At 39.1% G+C, this 19,162-nt stretch overlaps 1 pseudogene; it reads left to right on the plus strand.

Moving 5' to 3' along the window:
• Nucleotides 1-246: 246 nt before the first annotated feature.
• Nucleotides 247-9,055, plus strand: LOC112203498 (annotated as a pseudogene).
• Nucleotides 9,056-19,162: the final 10,107 nt, after the last annotated feature.

Consider the following 19,162-nt stretch of genomic DNA (forward strand, 5'->3'; position numbering starts at 1 on the left):
ATTCGTTCTGCAAAGCCTGCTCTTTAGCAAAGTTAGGATCGAGACCATCCTATGCAAAGGACACCAAAGAAAATATACCATTCTTGCAAAGAATCCAAGGTGATATTTGTGGACCTATTCAACCACCATGCGGACCATTTAGATATTTTATGGTGTTGGTTGATGCATCGACACGCTGGTCACATGTCATGCTATTGTCCACAAGGAACGCTGCATTTGCTAAACTCCTAGCACAAATAATTAAGTTACGGGCTCACCACCCTGATCATCCCATTAAGTCTATTAGATTAGACAATGCTGGGGAGTTTACATCAAAGACTTTTGATGATTATTGCATGTCCATTGGGATTGATGTTGAACATCCTATTCCTTATGTTCATACCCAAAATGGTCTCGCAGAAGCCACCATTAAACGACTACAAATGGTTGCTCGAGCATTGGTGATGCGCACCAATCTCCCTATTTCTGCTTGGGGCTATGCAATATTGCATGCAGCTGTGCTTATTCGTCTGAGGCCCACTGCCACTCAACCCTTCTCTGCGTCCCAGATGGTTACTGGGTATGAGCCTGATGTCTCACACTTACGCATATTTGGGTGTGCAGTCTATGTGCCTATTGCGCCGCCACAGCGCACCAAAATGGGTCCTCAAAGACGATTAGGCCTTTATGTTGGATATGATTCTCCAACGATTATCCGCTACATAGAACCCTTGACAGGCGATCTCTTTACCGCTAGATTTGCGGATTGTCACTTCGATGAGACAGTCTTCCCGTCGTTAGGGGAGATAAGAACATCAATGTTCAACAGGAACGACAGGAATTGTCGTGGTCTGTCCCCACACTGTCTCATCTTGATCCCCGAACCGCACAGTCAGAAATTGAAGTGCGGAGAATTCTCGATCTTCAGAACGTAGCAGATTCGATGCCTGATGCGTTTTCTGATATCGCTAAAGTGACGAGATCACACATACCTGCTGCAAACGTGCCTGCAAGGATTGATGTCCCTAAAAGTAGAGGACATGACGCCAACTCAAGAATGCATGAGCATGGCGCCAACGTCCCATCTCTCAATGATGGTGACGTTGTGGCTAGGCCCACGGCTCCCGCCAAGAAACGCGGGAGGCCCATAGGTTCGATGGATTCTCGCCCAAGAAAGAAAGCGAGTTCGGCACAAAATAATCCATTAATCATCGATGTAAATAATCCATCTCATGAGAATATTCCGGATTATGGTTATGTCCAAGAGACATCATTGGGGGACGCTCCAATGTCAGAACCAACTCCAGAGAATAGAGAGATCTCCATAAATTACACTAGTGTACATGAGATGATGGATAGAAATTCTATGGCGATTGATGATGCATTTGCATATCATATTGCAAAAGGAATTATAGAATATGATGATATCGAACCTCGCTCTGTTGAAGAATGTCAACGAAGAGCGGATTGGCCTAAATGGAAAGATGCGATCCAGGTTGAATTGGATTCACTAACAAAGAGACAGGTATTTGGGCCTGTAACGCAGACACCCCCAAATGTAAAGCCTGTTGGCCATAAATGGGTCTTTGTTAGAAAGCGTAATGAGAAAAATGAGGTTGTTAGATACAAAGCCCGCCTTGTGGCGCAAGGTTTCTCACAACGCCCTGAAATTGACTACGAGGAGACATATTCTCCCGTAATGGACGTTATAACGTTCCGCTACCTTGTCAGTTTGGTAGTTTCCAAAAAACTTGACATGCAGCTTATGGATGTGGTTACAGCATATCTCTATGGGGATCTAGATTCAGAGATATATATGAAGGTTCCAGATGGACTTCAATTACCCAAATCAAGTGGCTCTAAACCACGGAGCGCATTTTCAATAAGATTAAAACGCTCACTATATGGATTAAAACAATCCGGACGGATGTGGTATAACCGTCTAAGTGACTACTTGATTGGGAAGGGATATATTAACAATGAAATATGCCCATGCGTGTTCATTAAAAGAACAAGTTCCGGATTTGCAATCGTAGCAGTTTATGTCGATGACATGAACCTAATTGGAACTCTAGATGAGTTGAAGGAAACTGCTAAATACTTGAAATCCGAATTTGAGATGAAAGATCTTGGGAAAACACGGTTTTGTCTCAGTTTAGAACTCGAGCACCGTAGTGATGGAATCTTGATCCATAAGTCTGCATATACTCAGAAAATCCTAAGGCGCTTTAATGAAGATAAAGCAAAGCCTACGAGTACTCCCATGATAGGCCGTAGTCTTGAGCCCGGAAAAGATCCGTTTCGTCCAAGGGATGAGGACGAAGAACCATTAGAGGCCGAGGTGCCCTATTTGAGTGCAATAGGCGCATTATTGTACTTAGCTCAATGCACAAGACCGGATATCTCATTCGCAGTGAACTTGTTAGCTCGACATAGCTCTGCGCCAACACGCCGCCATTGGATTGGTATAAAGACAATCTTTCGATACCTAAGAGGTACGATTGATATGGGCCTATTCTATCCCTACAGAGAGAAAAGGAATGACGGAAAATTGGGATTGGACCCCAAAAGGCAAAACGCCCCCGTCCATGGAATGGCCGCCGGCCATGTTGCTGCCGCCGGCGCCGCCACCGCTCATGGTGGCCGGCGTTCTCCTATCTCCCTCCATCAAAACGACAATGATGTCTTGATGGGTTTTGCTGATGCAGGGTACCTCTCTGACCCTCACAAAGGCCGCTCCCAAACTGGTTATGTCTTTACCATGGGAAGCACTGCGATATCTTGGAAGTCTACAAAACAGACCCTTGTTGCTACTTCCTCAAATCATGCAGAGATTATTGTTCTACATGAAGTTGTACGTGAATGTGTATGGCTAAGGTCTGTAATTCGACACATTCAAGGAAGTTGTGGTTTGAAGTCTACCACAAATGAACCTACATGCATTTATGAGGATAATGCAGCTTGTATTGAACAAATGAAGTTAGGTTTCATCAAGGGCGACAACACCAAGCATATATCGCCTAAGTTCTTTTATAATCAGCAACAACAATCACTTCTAAAGATTGAAGTGAATCAAATCCGATCAGAGGATAATGTAGCGAACTTATTCACTAAGTCGTTACCTAAATCCACCTTCGAGAAACATGTGAAGAGCATCGGATTGAGAAAGTTATCTGAACTCCCATGATTATAGCAATCAGGGGGAGATATCGACATCAGGGGGAGTTATGATGTCTACATGTTCGATCTCGAAGAGTGAAGGACGTGTTGTGCTCTTTTTGTCCTTCGACCAGGGTTATTTTTATCCCACAGGGTTTTTGTTACCTGGCAAGGTTTTTAACGAGGCAACGGATGAAGCGTCACCACCAAGTTTGAAGCGGCACAAGGGGGAGTGTTGAAGGAATATCGATTTAGTGTGCCTTATCAAACTAGGAGTAGCAATAGGAGAGAAGGTTCTAGATTTTCCAATCCTACACGGATTGGTATTCCTTGTAACATTAGAACTAGCACTTTGTAATCCCTATATATAGGGCTCCTATTCTCAATAATAATACACATCTCTCTCATCAATCTCTCTCAAATACATTATACTTAAACAACAATAAAATATTTATATCCTTATTTATTGGCATAACACAAGCATGACCCGAAATGATATACGCTCAGGCCAGACCGGTTTTAACGTTTAACATTTTAGTGAATAGGCTGGCACGAATTCAGACACGATAATAAACGAGTCGGCCCGAACACAAAACGAAGCACGAATGGGCTTCCTCTAGACCCAAAAACAATTACACAAGCAAATCCTTTTAACAAAACCTATTTGGGATCAATAAAATTAGTACTTAATTTGTGTATGAGTCTAAACTAAGCAAGATATCCATCAAACTATTACAAAACTCTGATAGAAATAAACATAACAAGTTTGATCGATCAGCTATAATATTAATGTATATGCAACTAGCCTTTTTTTTTTTTTTTTGTTGGGAACATGTATGCAACTAGTTATTTGACTATTCTTTGATGATAGTAATTATATTGGTTCATGAAAACTGATTTCTTGATTGAATATTAATTACGTTCCAATTCTATTTCCGCAACAATTAATGCATGATTACAATAGTTAATTAAGATGGTAATTTGCATCCACCTACATATCAATATACAACCACGTACAATTACAATTCCACTATAATCAGTTCCCCAGTTGCAATATTAATACTGCTATAAACTGCCCCCTGCTCGGAACGATTTCTTCACACCATCTTCATTCTGGGGGAGTATTGTGATTCCTGATAACATGTGGCAACTGTGCGTTCATATAGATTTTTGTTTCATGATTCTACTCTCTTACTGTGTCAACTATGTTCCGCTTTGCCCGTGGAGGTCGATCATGATGGAAGAGCCATCACAATTAATGGTGATAGAAGAATCATAATATCTGGCTCTATTCAGTACCCACGTAGTACTCCTGAAGTATGTTATTGTGACTATATATGTTACATAAGATATTTAAAGTTAGTTGTATTATATTTTGGGACCTTTTTGGAGTATTAAGACATCCATATGATTCATTAGTGTATACCAATAACATACCTCTATGTACTGCTAGACTGCGTTTGTACTAGTTTAAGTACTGCAGCATGGAACTAATTAATTACTATGGAACCGACCTACTTTATTTATTTATGTGATTGAGACTGACAGCAGCTTGTGTTTTCTTATAGATGTGGCCTGACTTAATCCAAAAGGAAAAAGATGGAGGCCTTAATGCCATTGAGACTTATGTCTTTTGGAATGCACATGAACCTCTGCGTAGGCAGGTAATAAATTATAGTCCACTCCAATCCAATACGACAGTAATAGGGGTGTGAGTTAGATTGGAAAGTCCTATTACAACAAACTTCGATTCTGCGAAATTTTGGATTGGAACTGAAACACATACGTTATTCCAATCCAACCCAACCAAAACGTACATAGCTCTAGCTATCAAGTATCCAACCAATCAAGAGACAAGCTAGTGTACTGGTAGGTATGAGATATCATCATTTACAACTATTTAAACAAAAATTTACAAGTATTTGAACCAAAATTACAACATTGAGAACAAAAGTTACCATATTCATTTACACTAACTATTTACATATAGTTAAATAAAAATTACAACATTGACAACGAATTTGTTCAAAAGCTTGTAAAAATGTTGTAAGAGGTGTAATTACCATTATTAGAACTAAGATTACAACATTGACAACGAATTTGTTTAAAAACTTGTAAAATGTCATAAGAGGTGTAATTACCATTATTAGAACCAAGATTACACAAAGTAGGACTCAAATTACAACTTTGACATCAAAATTTGTTCTCACTTTTGTAAATATGGATATGAGATACCAACCACTACACTAGAATTTCCCACCAATCATAACAATTATATGTTTTTTGCCTTTGGTTTTGTGTAGTATGACTTTTCAGGAAACCAGGACCTGGTGAGATTCATTCAGTCCATCCAAAAGGCAGGGCTCTATGCTGTTCTTCGGATTGGACCATATGTTTGTGCAGAATGGAATTATGGGTAATGCAATATTCTGTGTCTGCTGACCTACTCACATGGCTTAATCATATAGTTAATGTTCTCTCTTTGCCTGCAGAGGTTTTCCAGTGTGGCTGCATAACATACCAGGCATCAAATTGAGAACAAACAATGATATCTATAAGGTATACGTGCATCTGACGTACACGTTTGATTTGTTTTATTTTGTTCAGTTTCTAATTAATCATCTTAAACTTATTTTCAGAATGAGATGCAAAACTTTACAACTTTGATAGTGGACATGATGAAGTACGAGAATCTTTTTGCTTCACAAGGGGGACCTATTATACTTGCCCAGGTTTTGAATTTATTTACAGTTGTAAATTTGGTGATTGCTTACTTTGTGACTACAATTGTATCCCGAATTAATGTTTATCAATTTTTTTTTTTTTTTTTTGAGTAGATTGAAAACGAGTATGGGAATGTTATGCGCTCGTATGGCGATGAAGGAAAGAAATATATACGATGGTGTGCTGATTTAGCTGAATCTTACCAGATTGGTGTACCATGGATTCTGTGCCAACAGGAAGATACTCCACAATCAATGGTATGATTAAGACTAATATCAAGTATGAAATATGTGGCAGTGAACACAATAGTCTTGTGCATATTCATATCAATCGATATATATCTCCAAATTAACTATTGTCATTGTTTTATCTGCAGATTAATACTTGCAATGGCTGGTATTGTGATCAATTTAAGCCTTCATACAACACTAGCCCGAAGATGTGGACAGAAAATTGGACTGGATGGTTAGATAATAATTCAAGTCAACTATTCTATCTGCTTATTCGTGCTAATCTTTATGACTTGTAAAGGAAATTCGTAACTGCGATTTGTTTTTCTAGGTTCAAGGATTGGGGCATGCAAGATCCACACAGAACTGCAGAGGATCTCGCCTTTTCTGTTGCACGATTCTTTCAGTTAATGGTACCTTCCAAAACTATTATATGGTAATCAACAAGCACCCTGATAGCTAAACTTTTCTGTACTTACTAGCTTCAAAGCTTTCAATCTGTGTTATGTGATATTAATTGTGTTTATTTTATATGCCTGTAGTACCATGGAGGAACAAATTTCGGTCGTTCAGCAGGAGGTCCTTACATCACCACATCACATGATTATGATGCACCATTAGATGAATATGGTAAGATATTTTCAAAAAGAAGCAATTATATTCCAGATTTTTTTTTTTCCTGCAAAGGGTTATTCATCTTAGAGTGATGCTTATGTGAAATGACAATAGGTAATTTGAATCAACCCAAGTGGGGGCATCTTAAAGAGCTTCATAAACATATAAGATCAATGGAGAAAGTTCTGACTTATGGTGACGTAAGACAGGTTGACTATGGAAACAGCTCGAGTGTGAGTGACATTTCTGCTGTCAATAAATATTTCTAAGTTCTCATGATCACTACTTAGATCTCATACTCTAACAACATGTTTTGATTCTCTAATGTACGTTGCAGGTGACAGAGTACAGTTACAGAGGAAATCGATCCTGTTTCATTAGTAACGCAAACACAACAAGCAATGTAATAGTGAACTTTGAGAATAATAAGTATTCTGTTCCTGCTTGGTCTGTTACTATCCTTCCTGATTGCTATACTGAAGTCTACAACACTGCAAAGGTGAATATTGTACTCTAAGAAATTAACTAGGTTTGGGTTTATATATAAGCAACATATTTATCTACAGTGAAATAATAACAATCATTATTAAATCTCATACAGGTTAATGTGCAAAGATCAAAATGCAGAAGGTGCTAAATGAAGCCGATGCTAACGATCCAGAGGAACCTTATGGTTTAGTTTGGGGTTGGAGGGCTGAGCACTTTACACACCTCAAGGAAAATGGCTCAGTTCTGCATAGCAATCTCACGACTAATCAACTCCTTGATCAGAAAGTAGTAACAAATGATACCAGTGATTACTTGTGGTACATTACCAGGTAATTCCTTCTTCTATATATAATTTTTTTTTTCATATTATGCTCTGTTTTTTTTTTTTTTTTTACCAATTCTGATTAAAATTTATCTGTTAGTCTGGATCACAATGCAACTGATCCCAATTGGTCCGGCAAAGAAATTATGCTGAGAGTGAATACCAGTGGACATGTCCTCCATGCTTTTGTTAATGGAAAACACATAGGTAACCTTGAATTCAATCTGTTACTACTAGTTTTCCCCATTTATGTTTCTTTGGTATAACTTTTATCCTATCTAATTTCAGGGACTGAAGTTTCTGGACAACATTTCAACCCCTTCACTTTAGAGAGAAAGATTAAGCTAAAGCATGGAAAGAATGATTTATCTCTACCTAGTGTCACGGTTGGCTTGAAAGTGAGTATTTATGAATCAACACAATTTCCAAATTGAAATCATTGAATTTCTGTGCTCACAATCTAACCTGGCTTTTGTTTGTTAATTTCAGAATTATGATCCACTCTTTGATGAAGTCAATGTTGGGATTCATGGTCCTGTTCAACTGATTGGCAAGTACAAGAATGGTACTGAGGTGACAAAGGACTTGAGCAAAAATGAGTGGATATATAAGGTTGGACTTGCTGGAGAAGAAAAGGGCCTTTACCAAATTACTGGTCATGCTGCTAATTTCCACTGGCCTACAGATAAACTTCCAACAGATAGAATGTTTGTTTGGTACAAGGTACTACTACTAATTAAATTTGTACGATTCTTCAAGATAAGATTTGAAACTTCAGTATACAATCTAAAATTTTCTTTTTGTATTCTAATTTTTCTTTAGACAATCTTAATTCAAAGCTCCTCTTGGGACCGATCCAATTGTGGTGGATTTAATGGGTTTAGGAAAGGGTCATGCTTGGGTGAACGGTCGAAGCATTGGCAGGTATTGGACAAGTCACACTGCAGATGAAAATGGTTGTACAGAAAATTGCGACTATCGTGGAACTTACAGCAATAAGAAGTGCTTGACTAATTGTGGGAAACCTTCCCAAAGATGGTAATCATATGCATGTTTTTCTACTGCAATGTTACAGATAAAGATTTTATTGGTGAACTACTGACCACTTTTGTCCAGGTACCATATACCGCGATCTTTCCTCCAAGATGACAATAATGCACTAGTTCTCTTTGAGGAGTTTGGAGGCCAGCCGTTCAATGTTGAATTTCAGACTGTAACAGTTGCTAAAGCTTGCGCAAATGCTTACGAAGGTAATGTCTTGCACTTGTCATGCCAAGGAGGAAGAGTTTTATCCGATGTTAGATTTTCCAGCTTCGGTGATCCACAAGGCGCTTGTGGGGCATCCTTCACAAAAGGCGAGTGTGAATCCCCCACAGCTTTATCATACATCCAAAAGGTATCTTATTAGCTGTTATCATCTAGCTAGTTAGCAGTTGGCGCTGCGTATGTTTTCTTAGTAGTAATACTAATTAATTTTGCTACACTGCAGGCATGCATTGGCAAAGCAGAATGTTTTATCGATGGCTCTGAATTCTGAAATGACTCTTGGACCAACAGGCTGCAGAGACATGAATCGCCTTGCCGTTGAAGTCGATTGTTCTTAGAATATCGTAAGCTCAAAACATTATAGAGTTAATATTCTTAATTAAGTGCTAGGAGTATAGTCAAACAAAATTGTTTGATTGGGAAGAGTAGTTCATATGTAGGAGGATTAATGCAGTTACTCTACATAGGGTTTTTTAATGATCACAACTATGATTAGTAAATCAGTTATAAATACTTCTCTTGGTTTCAACTTGGTGATGATTATGGTATTCTATATATAGCTGCATACATTTGGTGCTTTTATCCGCATATATTATAGCTAGAATAAAATCAGAAGCCTCTTTCTGCAAAAACCAAGCAAAACATTAACCATGCATGATTGAGTTAGAACATTAAGAGATTAGAGAAAATACTAAAAAGAGATTGGATTATCAATCATCACAAATTCCTCTGAAAATGGCAGAGCAAATCCTAATTTAAAAGAAGCGGTTAGAATTGATTTCTAAACATAGTTTCTTCCACCTTAATCATCTCTTCATTTCATTGCTATTAAGTGTTACAGTCTTTCAAACATTGGATTTTGGCTAGAAGTTGACTCTTCTCTTATTCTAGATTTTATCAAGTCTCCGTTGTTGGTCCCCTGGCAATTTCGTATTAGCTGACTCAATTGCTTGTACAAGATTTCTCAAATGACTTTTCGTGTATCACATATTTTTCGTGAAGGTAATAAGGCAGTTGATGCTTTGGCGAATTATGGTACGACTTCTCCTAATATGGTGTGGTGGGATGCTCCACCATCTTTTATTTTATCGCATTGTCAGAGTGACCAATTGGGTATTCCCCAATTTCGGTTACGATAGCTTGTTTCTTTTTCGTTGCTTTTGTAGGGAGGTTTGGTTTGGTCCCCCTCCTAAGTTCCTTTTTTTTTTTTTTTTTTACTTTTTAATAAATTCAAGTAAGGGGAGGGCCCCTTATTTAATTTGCTTCAGCTATAAAAAAAAACATTGGATTCTGGCTTATCTTTTCGTGGATTCTTGAATCCTCTCACTCTGTTGTGTGGAAGCGTCAAACAAGTATGATGTATCGAAATATGAAAAAGATAAATTAATAGAAAAACTCTAGAAGACCAAGAATTTACATGGTTCATCCCAAAATCAAAGGGTTACTTCCACGGGCGGAAACAGAGAGGAAATTCCACTAATTACTATCAAAAGAAGATTAAAAGATGTTCAACACTCAAACCCAAAATCTGATTACACCCTAATACACTCACAAAAAGAGAAAGACCAAATAGAAGAATAACTACCTCGAATATATATTAATATTGTTGCTCACAAGAACAAAAGCAACAAACCAAAAGGTAATCATTCTATAGAACCCGAAACATTCTATAGAACCCGAAACTGCGGCTACTTCTTTTCTCTCACTCCTTAATTGGTGACAGAAAGCATATAATTATATGTGCATGAGGCAAACTCCAAAACCTAATAGGATTAGGTTAATTATGTGGGCTTAATCCAAAAGATAAATGATGGGCTTATTAATTTAAGCCACAAACCAACACACTCTTTATATATGCTTACTCTGATGATGCAGACTGAGCTGGCTGTCTAGCTTGAATGGCGGGTGTCTACAACGGCACACCTAGCAATCTTTACCTTCGTTCTTCTTAGATTTTGCAGCATATATACACTAATGAAATTTCTTTGTCTTCTACATCTACTTTGTATCTATGGCATCGGTGCCGATAGCATCAAGATTTGTTGGAAATATCAGTTGGATTGATTTTTCGTTAGCAGTTGGACTAGTGTCTTTCAACACAACACAGACAACTCCATGATGGAGTTTTGGCTGGAGTTGTCTGTGTTGTCTTCTCCTGCAGACTTGGTTATGTAGTGATCATTGATGATCAAGCCAAGGTGGTCTTTCTCTTGAACTGCAAGCACTTGCTTCAAACCTATTAGGACTCATAATGCATCAAGCAACCAATATTGTTTTATATCATCCGTATATATCATGGTTTGGATATGTACACCACCTTAATCAACTAACCAATGTCAAACTCTATACTCTTTGCTTACTGTGATAACGAGGCACCCTACTTCATCATATTCTAATTGAAACATGCTTCTCTAACCTGAAGAGGTTAAACACGTCGATAATTAGAAAATTATTAATAATATCTTGAGTCTCCCTTCAACGGCTATGATTTAATGAGATGGAGATTGATAAACCGGCTGTAAATAGTATTCTAGTCATACTTTGTCAATTACTGTCCTTCCTGATTGCTATATTGAAATCTACGACGCGTAATGCAAAGGTAAAAAACTTGGTGATGATGCTTTGATCATTGCCTCACTAAAAACCTTGCCAGATAACAAAAATTCTGTGGGACAAAAATAACCCTGGTCGAAGGACAAAAAGAGCACAACATGTCCTTCACTCTTCAAGATCAAACATGTAGACATCATGCCTCCCACTGATGTCAATATCTCCCCCTGATTGCTACAATCATGGGAGTTCGGATAACTTTCTCAATCTGATGCTCTTCACATGTTTCTCAAATGTGGATTTAGGTAACGACTTAGCAAATAAGTCCGCTACATTATCCTCTGATCGGATTTGATTCACTTCAATCTTTAGAAGTGATTAATGTTGTTGCTGATTGTAAAAGAACTTAGGCAATACATGCTTGGTGTTGTTGCCCTTGATGAAACCTAATTTCATTTGCTCAATTCATAAATGCATGTAGGTTCATCTGTGGTAGACTTCAAACTACAAGTTCCTCGAATATGTCTAATTACAGACCTTAGCCATATGCATTCACGTACAGCTTCATGTAGAGCAATAATCTCTGCATGATTTGAGGAAGTAGCAACAATGGTCTTCTTTGTAGACCTCCAAGATATCGCGGTGCTTCCCATGGTAAAGACATAACCAGTTTGGGAACGACATTTGTGAGGATCAGAGAGATACCCTACATCAGCAAAATCCATCAAAACATCATCATCGTTTCGATGTAAGGGAGGAGGATGGGTGGCCGGCGGCTTGCAGATCACGGCGTCTTGGACGGTGCCACTTGGGCTAATGAGATCCGTTCTCATTCTTCCGTCATTCTTTTCTCTCTGCAGGGATAGAACAAGCCCATATCTATCGTACATTTTAAGTAACGAAACATTGTCTTTATACCAGTCTAATGGCGTTGCATTGGCGCAGGGCTACATCTAGCCAACAAGTTCATAACAAATGAGGTGTCCGGTCTTGTATTGTGTTAAGTACAATAATGCACCTATTGCACTTAGGTAAGACACTTATGCCAATTAACACTTCTTTGTCATCATCCTTGGGACGAAACATATCCCTCTTAGGGTCAAGACTACGGACGACCATGGGAGTGCATCTTTGACTTTATCAAAAATGCAAAGCATTTATTGACACGGCATACAAGTTCTAAATCTAGACAAAATCGTGTTCTCCCAAGATCCTTCATCTCAAACTCGGATTTCAGGTGTTCAACGGTTTCCCTTAACTCTCAAGGATTCCAATTATGTTTATCAACATAAACCGTGACAATTGCAAATCCAGAACTTGTCATGAAAACGCAAGGCATAGTTCATCATATCCCTTCCCAATCAAGTAGTCACTTTAGTGAGCGTTTCACCCTCATTGAAAACGAGCTCCGTGGTCAAGAGCCACTTGATTTGGGTAAATGAAGTCCACAAAAACCTTCATTATATTACGTATCTAGATCCCCATAGAGAAATGTAATGACTACATTCGTAAGCTGCATGTTCAGTTATTCGGAAACTACCAAACTGACAAGGTAGTGAAGTGCAATGACATCCATTACGAGAGAATATGTCTGCTCGTAGTCGATTCCAGGGCGTTTTATGAGAAGCATTGCTCCATAAGGCAAGATTATCATCTCTTTTTCTCGTCACGCTATCCAACGAAGACCTATTGATGTCAACAAGTTTTATGTTATGAGGTGTTGTCATCGCAGGCCTGAAATCCTCCCTCTTCATTAGTGAAACCAATTCAACCTGGATCGCATCTTTCCATTTAGGCCAATTTTCTCTACGTTGGCATTCTTCAACGGAGTAATGTTCAATGTCATTGGTCTCAATAATTCCACATCCTCATGTCCACTAGTGTAGTTCGTAAAGATCTCTATATTCTCATGAATTGGTTCTAACATTGAGGCGTCCCCCAATGATGTCTCTTGGACATAACCACAATCCAGAATATTCTCATGAGACGGATTTTGAGTATCAATGATCAATGGATCAAGTTGTGCCAAACTCGCTCTCTTCCTAGGGCTAGAATCCATCGAACCTATGGGTCTCCTACGCTCTCTAGCGGAACCTATGGCCTATGTCGCCATTATGCCACCTTGTGGCGTCACCATACCACCATCCATGGTAGTGGTGCCGTACCCATCTCCTCTGGGTGGCACCATGTCCTCCTGTGGGGACATCAATCCTTGCAAACATGTTTGCAGCAGGTATATGTGATCTCTTCACTTTTAAGGGATCAAGATGAGACATAGTGGGGACAGACCACGACAATTCCTGTCGTTCATGTTGAATGTTGACGTTCTAATCTCCCCCTAACGACGAGAAGACTGTCTCATCAAAGTGACAATCCGCAAATCCAGCGAAAAAAAGATATCGCCTGTCAAGGGTTCTACATAGCGGACTTATAGTTGGAAACTTATGTCCAACACAAATATATATATATATATATATATATATATATGTGCATTCATTGCAATGGCTTATGTTGATGCGCTGTGGCTGCGCAATTGGCACATAAACCACACACTCAAATATGCATAAGTACGAGATATTAAACTCGAACCCAGTCACTAGCTGTAACGCAAATAAAAATTGAGTGGCTGCTATGAGTCGTAGACGAATTTGCTTGACCAATTAGGTGTGTACATGAGAATATGATACTCGATATCAAAACCCAATGATATGCAATAGTCATAAATTTTTTTTGATGTAAACTCTCTAGCATTTTCAAATCGAATTGACTTAACGGGATGATCTGGGTAGTGAGCCAGTAGCCATATGATTTGGGCTAGGAGTTCATCTTAAGCAGCATTACGAGTGGATGAGAGCGCGACATATGACCAACGTGTCCGCATATCAACCAACAACATAAAACATCTAAGCAGTCCGCAAGTTGGTTGAGTCAATCCACAAAATCCCCTTGGATTCTTTGTAAGAATGAAATTATTTCCTTAGTGTCCTTTGCATAGAATGGTCTCGATCCTAACTTTGCTAAAGAGCAGGCTTTGCAAAACAAAAGATGGGCTTTAGAATCAACCAAAGAAGAATTTGGTTGAGCCACGAAGTCACAATTGACTTTAGAAGTAGAAAAAGGAGTCAAAGAGAAGTCCATGGCGTCAAAGCCATGTTGTTGCCGTAAGGGGTAGACGACACCTGCCCTAAGTGGCCGGTCATGCATAGTCTTGGTGCCGTGAGGCTTATGTGCTTCTCCTCAAACCGATTTTTGGTTCTTACTTCTCTTCGTTTTGAAGAATGGATGTCCGTGTGAAGTCTTTAATATACGGATCAATATATCACGACCTGAGTGTCCAAAACGGTCATGTCAAAGCCTATATGTGTCAGAATCCCATAAATCATCTCTCATGACATGCATGGTTTGATTCAATGATTTGAACAGTGGTTGCATACAACCCACTAGAGCGACACATAAATTTCTCTAATACTCGTTTATGTCCGTAGTCATTAGAGGTGATGTAAAGGAACTCTTGTCCGTTCTCACAATGTGTTTCCACATGAAAACTATTAGCTCTTATATCTTTAAAATAATAAAGTTCGAATTAAGATATGTCCAAGACATTAAGGAATCGACACTTTATTAATAGCCAATGATTACATCAAAGTTTCTTTAACCAAAGTCTGATCCAAAATTAAACTTAGACAAATCGTAGTCACTCAATCCGTTTTGTAACTCCAATCAAATATGACCAGGGAAGTAGAGAGAGATGTTGGTGGAGCGAGGCTCTCTTAAGTACCACTAATCTCAATTACTTTCCTAGACATCATACTTCATTGGATGCGCCACTTGAGAAAGAGTTAATACAAAATTGTCATTTATTGATTAAGGCATAATTGCCATTACATAATTCTTGGAAAAATAAAAGACTATTCTAAATAAAAATATGCTGCATTTTGTCTTCATCGCCAGATTTAAAGTCTTTTTAAACTCGATGTCTTAATCACCATGATGTGGCTACCTTCTTAGGTACATTGCAAATTCAGGTCCATTGATCAGACGTTCCATATCAGAAATAGACACCATGAAGAGGATTCTCCCTTGATTGAGGCGTATTGGCACAATGTGCATGGTCCCTAGGACCGGAGGCGTTGGAAAATGACCTTGGCCAATGTTGGCTCCATGGTTTCCAACCCTTCGTCCCTCAAAGTTAAGGCTCCTACGGTGGCGTGATTGTCGCCTTTGGCGACTACCTTCTTGAGCATTTCGATCATATGGATCATGACGTCTATGGCGACTTTTTCTAGCCATGGAACGATGCTCTGGATAACTATCTTGAAGCCTATCAATTTCTCTTCTCACAAGCTCGTTGCCTTGCCTTTCAGCAATTTCCATAGCTTCAATAAGCTGTTGAAAGCTTGTGATCCATCTTGCATTTATATGAGTCCGAAATAAATCACAGAACCTCATAACATAGACAGGGAAGGTATTGAGGGTTTTCTCAATCAAATGTTCTTCTGTGATCGTCTTGCCACAGAAGCGCATCATTCCTGTGATGCGGAGGGCTTCTGAATAAAATCGTATGACTGTATCAAAGTTAGAAAAGAGAAGATCATTCCATTCTGCTTCTAAATTCGGAGGGATGGAGTCACAAATGTTGCCATAATATTCACAAAGTGCTTGCCATAGCTTTATAACGCTATCCTCATTCATGAACAACCTGAGGTCCCTATCCATGTGACGCATCATTAGGGCAAGTACCATAGAATTGTTGATCTCAGTTTGAGGGTCTGGAGTAGTTCCTTTATGACAAAGCTCTTGGATTGTATGCAATAAGTCACGGGCAATAAGGTGGAGCTTAACATCCTGAGCCCACATTAGGTATCTTTTGCCTGCATAATCCAATGGAACAAAATTGAGTATGTTCGAGTTTGACATCTTGAAAAAGGGTGAAACAAGAACGAATTAGTTTCGGAGCTAAACTTCCACGAAAACTAATAATAATAAGATTTCTGAGCTATGCTACCAAGAAATCGATTTCTAAGAATATTTGGATTAGACCGAAACATTGATGTTTTAATATGGTCACAATTTGATGCTTGCGGACGCTCTTAGTCCGAATATTATGAACACTCTTAGTTCATTGATTACGAACGCTCTTAGTTCGTTTAGCGTGAATCCCCACAATTCTGCTTATTAAATAATCGAACTCATGTTCGTATTATACAGATCCTGCAACAAATAAAGGAATTTAAAAGACAAGAAAGCAGGAATTTTAATCTGTAAAAACTTACTTGATGATTTAGGGCTTGAGTCATGTGAGTGTTGATGCAGGCGTGATGGGGCAGAGCTTGCAGCGGTGTCTGATACGTGGAGCAGCAAGGACTGCAGTGGCAGAGTGTATGTAAGGCAGCAGTGCTGCGGGGCTGCGAGGTTGCTGGTGCGTTGCGGGAGTGCTGTTGTGGGGTGTTGCGCAAGGGCTGCAGGTGCACGGGCGCTCGAAGTGTGCTGCAGGAGTGCAGGGGCGCGTAGCAGAAGTGCGGCAGAAGGCGCGGGGCGCGGGCAGGCGGGCTGGCAGACGCTAGTAGTGTGAGTTGGCTACAAGGGCAGCGTGGGCTGGGCGCAGGGCTGCGGGGGCAGCAGGGGATTTGTGGTAGGCAGCAGCGCGCAGCAGGGGGGGGGCTGCAGAGCTGTATGTCGCTGGAGGGAGGCGGGCAATGGTGCGCAGTGCAGGAGGCAGACGAGGGGCTTGGGCTGCAAGGGCAAGGTTGCAGCGGCGCAGTGGGGAGGCTAGAGCTTGCGGTAGGCAGCTGCGGTGCTTGCGGCAGTGGGCTGCAGGGCTAGGACAGGAGGCTGCAAGGCTTGCGGCTAGGGTTGGAAAGCTGCGGCAGTTTTTGTTTTTCTTTTTCTTTTAGGCTAGGGTTAGGGCTCGTGCTGATAACCTGTTTAAGTGAATATGATTTACAGAGAGAATTGATGGGAGAATTGTGTTAGTATTATTGATAATAGGAGCCCTATATATAGGGATTTACATAGTAGACAAAAGGTAATAGAATCCGAACATTAGGAAATCTAGAACATTCTCCTATTACAACTCTAAGACTAAACCCTAGTTTGAAGAGACACACATGATGTCGACTTCCTTTAACAGATTTCAATTTTTTTACGTTTCCTTTTTTATGTTTCTTTGATTCTTTTTTTTTTTTTTTTCATCTAAAACTCAATCATATCCAATTAATTTCAGGGACTGAAGTTGCATGGAGCACAGTTCAAGTTCTTACTTTGAGAAAAAGTTGAGCTAAAACATGGCAAGAAGGATTTATCAATCTCTACTAAAACAATAGGCCGCAGAGAGACGAATCGTCTTGCTACGTGAAGTTGACGTACTTTGTTCTTAGAATATATATCTCAAGTTTAAATGTTATTGTTGAGAATATATATATCCTACATGGGAAAAATGGGACCTTACTTGTGAGTTTATAAGAGTTTGGGTCACTCTATCTATTGCTAATTGGTTTTGGATCGATGTGAACCACATATTACTTTTTCATGGTATCAAAGCGGGTTACTCACATGTGCATGCCTAACGGCCACACGGGCTCCACGTCACTCAAAGTTGCCCACGTGTATGACTTGAAAATTCGCCACACATGCGGTTGCATGGTGAGAATATATACCTTCCACATGGGAAAAATGAGATCGACCTTACTTGTGGGTTTATAAGGATTTGGGCCACTCCATCCATTGTCAGTTGTATATATTCATATCTAGGCTAAGGTTACGCGGGCGCATGTTGAGAATATATACATTCCACATGGGAAAAATGAGACCTTGCTTGTGGGTTTATAAGGATTTGAGTCACTTCATTCATTGCCAATTATATATATATATATATATATATATATATATATATATATATATATTCATATCTAGGCCAAGACTTCATCCATTGCCAATTGTATATATTCATATCTAGGCCAAGGTTACGGTTACAAAGAAAGCTAAAAATCTGTACATAGGAATTTTGAAACTAGGCATCTCTCTACCAACACTCGTTAGAAAAAAAAAGTCTTACCACTGCATCAAATGCATACGCTTAATTGATAAATCAAAACTAAATTACGAATGCAACTCATATATTAACTGTTTACAAAATTTTGTATATCTTGGCTTCTACTTTGGTCTTTGTATTGATCAATATTCATGTATTTTGTGCTTTTCTCCTCGTTTGTTATATTATAGATCGATTTACACCAAAAAAAGCCTCGTATACGTAGTTTCTGCAAAAATTCCACGAACAATTTTTCTTTTCTTTTCTCTTTTTGTGCCTTGGCTTGCTTTAAAGTTTCATTAAGTGGGCGCGCCTCAATTGGTTTTTCCTATAGGAACAACGACAACTTTTATGACTCCAAGAATGTTACATGGCTTCTTTAAATAGTTAATGATAAATCTTTCTACTAACTACTAGGGACGCATTTCTATTTAGAATAGTTTGAATCAGACTATATGAGATAATAATATTGTACAATCGAAAAGCAAAAGACAAGAAAAGAAGTGAGACAAAGCAAACCATATCTGTCTGACTTGCTTGCACGTTGTAAACTTTGTTATCCCAAAAGCAAATCTGTGCAGTGACTCTCCTAGCTAAAAGACGACCCAAAAGCAAATCTGTGCAGTGACTCTCCTAGCTCAAAGACTACCCAAAAGCATATTTGTTTGACCTCGGCAGAAAACCAGTCTGAATTCCTTTTGTTAGTTTGCAGAGCATCTCTAGTTGATGGGTCACTATATCATTCAAATATATAGCTCCCAAGAAGATTCAAAACAATGAAGTCATTTCATATAAATA

The sequence above is a fragment of the Rosa chinensis genome, chromosome 5 (assembly GCF_002994745.2).
Source record: "Rosa chinensis cultivar Old Blush chromosome 5, RchiOBHm-V2, whole genome shotgun sequence".
Classification (NCBI taxonomy): Eukaryota; Viridiplantae; Streptophyta; class Magnoliopsida; order Rosales; family Rosaceae; genus Rosa; species Rosa chinensis.